Source organism: Ochotona princeps, chromosome 1 (genome assembly GCF_030435755.1).
Source record: "Ochotona princeps isolate mOchPri1 chromosome 1, mOchPri1.hap1, whole genome shotgun sequence".
Lineage (NCBI taxonomy): Eukaryota > Metazoa > Chordata > Mammalia > Lagomorpha > Ochotonidae > Ochotona > Ochotona princeps.
In genome coordinates, this window is record NC_080832.1 from 107,567,499 (window position 1) to 107,572,815 (window position 5,317).

The following is a 5,317-nucleotide window of genomic DNA, read 5'->3' on the forward strand; positions in this document are numbered from 1 at the left end:
TCCCCCTTAGACCCCTGCAGGGTGGGAGAAGAAGCAGGGCAGAATTGTTCCTGGCAAGTCTTTGTGGGGTTTCTATGGTGATGTTTACATCCAGGGCCTTTTGTCCCCAACCACCACATTATCCTCCACCCTCACCTGCCTCCCTTTCCCAGGCCCGGCCCTGACCCAGCCGGGGTGCTCAGGGAATGTGGACTCACTCGCGTGCGGACTGAGCCCCGAGTGGCTGGAAAGGCAAGACTCTGCCTTTCTTCATCACAGATGTAGCGTGCCGGAAAGCGGCTTCGGATTGCTGTGGGTCCCAGTGTGGTTTTTATTTCTGAATTTACGTTTTCCATTTCCCAGACTCCTCTTCTTCATTTGCACAGATACCTGGGAGTGTGCTGTCCGCTTGAAGACATGTTCCTTGCAACCCTGGGGCGGGGCAGGTATTGCCACCTGATGTGAGAAGGGGAAAGGGCCCTTTTTCCACACTTGCATGAGGAACACTGTGAGGCCCCTGCCTTGATCCCAGTGGGTTCCTGCCACCCTCCCGTGATTCCCTGGGAGGGCTGGGTGGCCCCAATTCCTGTGCTTTGCAATTACAACACCCCACACCCATCACAGTGGCTTAGGCCAAATGTCACTGCTGAGGAGAAGGGCATCCAGGGATCTCTGGGAATTTTTTCTCTTTCTCGGGAAACAGGTTTGTGAGGCCCAGGGGGCTTTTCCTAAGGAGAGCTGCGTGGGGCTCCAGAGCTACTAAAGAGCCAACTGGAGAACTGGGGAAGGCTCTTTTTGTCTTTGGACCTCTGTTTTCTAAGTGACTAGCGATGCAGGGATTGTGCAAGCAGGTCTCTGAGGGAGAATTCTAGAAGCATTGCAAGGAGAGCCCGCAGTTGTAGTTCCCAACCTCAGCGAGGAGTCTGCGGTCATCCCGCCTTTGCTGCTGTCTCCCCAGAGCACAGGGACTTGCTCATGATCCTGATGTGAGTCTGTGACAGAGCCAGGGGAGGGCCCTGGCACCTACCTCCCAGGGATAAGGTTTGGAACCCATGGCTTGGTCTGTTCTGGGCCCCAAGCAGACCCCATGTTTGTTCCAGAAGGAAGCAACTCCAAATGAGCCTTTGGGGTGGGGGATGTCCTCTGAGAAGGGAGGGGTCAATCACTAAAATGACAGGTGGAGAATGGAGGCACACATGGGAGCTAACTCCACGCTCACAGCCAGCCAGCCAGCCAGGGAGAATCGGCTTTGCTTGAATCTCAGCCACTGTGCCTGTATTCCTCCTCCTGGTCTCTGCTTGCAGGACCCCCTCCTTTCTAACACACTACCTCTCCCTCTACGTTCCCAGTTCATCCTCTCCCTCCTCTATATTTTTTGTCTCTCTCTCTCCCTCTCCCACTTTCCAACCACACAGATACCAGCATCCTAGTGAAGCCATTTTTTCAGGAGGCTTAAAAGCCCTGAGATCAGACCTGGATGGCAGCTGCACCTCCCCTCTAGCACTAGGAGCAGGGCTTGGGGTCTGCCAGGCCTTCCCCTGGTTTCCTGCTCTGTCCTCTCCTCTTCACCCCTGTTTTTATCTCCCCTTTCCTCCTCTCTCCTGACCTCACCCTTCTTCTGTTACTCTCTGCCTCCCGCTCCACCCCACCCGACCCCATCCAGCCCTGATGATTGGTGGCCCTGGCCAGGTCATTAATAGACCAGGTCAGCCTCTCCTGAGACAAGTGGATTTCCCAGGCCGGTATTAGGGTTGGAGCACACCCCTTCCCCAGTCAGGGCCACACAGAAGGTCCCTCCTCTTACCATCTTGTTGTCCTTCTCTTCATCTTTCCTGTTGCCCTTTCCGGATGCAGCTGTTGCTTTGGCCTTTGGTCTCAGACACACAGAAGAAGGTGGAGAAAGGTGGGGAACACAGCTCGCTGTTCTGACCAGTGGTTCTGAGCTTGGTGGTCACATGATCTGATCATGTTTCCAACTTGGGAGCTTTGGAAAACAGCATCCCCATGATCAGCTGATCGATTCTGACCTCCTTCGCTAAAGTGCAAGAAGAAAGGTCAAATGCAGTTTCAAAATCCACCAGCAACCCCTCTTTCTCAGGAGGGAGACCCATGAATGTCTGCTGTTTGTTTCTCTGGAACCTGGGGTTTTCCAAAATGACTTCAAAGTGACATTTTCTGCTGCACCTGTGTCTAGGACTGCCTGGTGGGAGCCAATGCTCCCTGCCAAGTTCACGTATGGGGTGGGAAAGTCTTCTGAAATGAGATTGTGGGGACGTCCTCCCAGGGTGAAAAGAGGGACAGGGCATGGGAGGGAAACTCTAGGCTAAGAAGGCAGGGAGGCCAGCGTCCCTCACTGACCTCTGTGCTCTGGCATACCAGATCACCTACTTTGTGCTGGGTTGTTGCTGCCCTTGCACCTGACATGAGGGGAGCCTGGAGATCTTCCATCCATTTTGGTTGTGCCCTGGGTATCATTTTTTAAAGTGTCTTTTACTGGGCAACAAAGGGAACACGTAGAAAACCAAGGCATGGAAATAAATGAACTTCTGGATCACAGCTTCCCAATCTTTCCTCATGTCAACATCAGCACTTCCCAATAGAAGAAAACAAAATGTGATGGGAAGTATACCGCCGCTTTAAATGGTCAGGTAACTGCATTAAATCAAACACAAAGAGGTTAAATTAATTTTTTTAATATTTTTCATTTATTTTTACCTGAAAATCAGATTTTTTTTTTTTACAGAGAGAGAAGGAGAGACAGAGAGAGATATTCCATCTGCTAGATCACTCTCCAAATGACCTCAATGGCTGAATCTGAGCCTATCCAAGGCCAGGATCGAGGATCCAAGATCCAGGAGATTCTTTCCAGTCTCCCACATGAGTGCAGCATCCCAAGGCTTTGGCCATTCTCTGCTGATTTCCCAGGTCATAAGCTGGAAGTTGAATGGGAAGTGGAGCAATGAAGATTCAAACTAGTACCCTTATAGGTGGAGGATTAGCTCCACCCTTATAGGTGGAGGATTAGCTTATTATACCACTGCAGCTGCCCAGTGTTGTGTCTGGATCTTCAGGTGCATACCTCACTGAATTTCACTCCAGACCTCCTAGGTGGATGTTATTGTTCTGCCCATTGGGTAAAAGAGTACCGCAGGTCAGAGGGTTAAGTAACTAGCCCCAAGTCATAGCTGTAAAACCAGTGCTCTTTTGACAGCATCACAAGACCTCCCTTCTCCTTGCTGCCTTCCTTCAACTTATGATAGATTGTATTTTGCACTGCCTGACTTGTTAAGACCTAAAACTTGGAAACCCTTTATTTGACCTCAAGGTCTGGTAGAATCCTCAGACTGTTAACACCAGGTAGAAACCCATTGATTAAGTAGTCTGCTTCTGACTTTGCATGGTGACCCAATCCAGCTTCTTGCCTTGGCCTATTCAGCTCTCTCCAAGGTCCTGAAAGAGGGTAACCCACAACTCTGATCCTTGGCAGAGGAGTGATGGCTGATGCAATACAAGGGATTTTCACAAAACTTATGGGAAAAAAAAAAAAAACTATGCACAAATTTAAAAGTGGGTTTTCAACCAAAGCAAACTTGCTTTTCCATCTTCCATGAACTTTCAGAAGCGTCCTTATAGAGTCCAGTTCACTATTAACTTTTCATCAAATGTCGACCTTCTTTCCCACAGTCTTGATAAGGACACATTTGTTGGGTTTCCGTCTAAGGAAATAGCTTCCATTCTCCCATCATTACAATGTTGAAAATCCAAAAGACTTTAGACACATTTTTAAGGGCTATATTTTCAGGCAAGCAAGAGGAAGGTCACTGTCTCATTTGCCTCTTCCAAAGCAGAAAGTGACTTTTCTTCCAAAGTCTGCTAGTATTGATTTTTCATAAGCACAGCCTGTGCACTTTCATGTGCTCTGATCTCCATGTGTCTGCAGTGAAGGTCTGAGGGCCCCAGCAGTCTGGGTGGGGCTTCTTCTGTTCTGGTAGCCTTTGGGGTTTTTGCAAGCTGTGGCAGGGAAAAGGAGGCACACTTGTTCAAAGAAAGAGACTGCTAGCAGGCAGCAGTCAAAACCTCACTGTGCACTTGTAAATATAACATCTCAATCCCCAAACCCTGCCATGATGTCTGATGCACTTGGCACAAGAGAAGTGGGTTGTGACAAGATGGCTTCTCACAGGTAAATACCGGAGGGCTCTATTATGGCACAGTATAATCAGACCCATTCAGGTTGTTCTACCAACATCTAAAAGAAATCACCCCCCCCACTCACCTCCAGAGAACATTGCCCCCATTTTCTGTTTATAAATACCTATACATGCTATCAACCTTTAAATCAACAAGTCTGGTTTCTCAGCTTCCGCATCTCAGTTAACATTCTCCACATCATAGCTCACAAGTCAACATTTACAAGGAAGGCTTCTAAGTTTCCCTTCCTCACAGCTGCTAGTACAGGGAAATTCACGTGCTTCCCCCCCATCAGTAAGGAGCTGGTCTTTACCAAGAAAGCCATTTAGGATCTTCTGACAGGTCACAATGATCTTGTTCACAATGATCATTTTGGCAACATCTGGCATCTTTCTTATGCCCAAACCTGTCTGGCCCACAACAAGCATCTCACTGAGCAGCCGCTTCTGCCTGGGTCCCTCTGTCCAGGCTGCTCATCTGGTGAGCTGGTGGTGAAGACTCCAAGCTCTGTACTTCCTGTTACAAGTGTCCCTTGGTGCGCCCTAGCACACTGAGCACTGATATTAACAATTTTTTTTCTTTTTTAAATACATTTTATTATTGTTGTTATTATTATGTTATGATACAGTTTCACATTCCCTTATCCCCTCCCCAGTTCCCTCCCCGCCCAGTTCCTCTATATCATTACTAACATATAGTTCTTCATACTCAGTCTTATGTCCATCATTGTGGGCATAGACAATGGCAGAAAGTCCAGAATCCTATTGTCAAGATATAGTAAACAGTTTCATTGTAAGTCCATCTTTGTCTGGAAGTAGAAATGCATACCACACTACATCCTCACATCTGGATGTTAGTCTCCATTTTACAGCTACTGTACATCTCCTTAAATGAAAAGTCAAGATTCAAAATCAACAATAGAAAGAAAAGAAGAAATTTACAATACCATGAAGTTAAATGACATGTTACTAGATATGACAGTCTACGGCCATACCACCCTGAATGCGCCCAATCTCGTCTGATCTCGGGAGCTAAGCAGGGTCGGGCCTGGTTAGTACTTGGATTGGAGATATTAACATAATTTGCAAGGGTGGTTTTCTTTTTTTTTTTTTGGCTGCCCTACACCATGCCCAAGATGTCTTCTGTC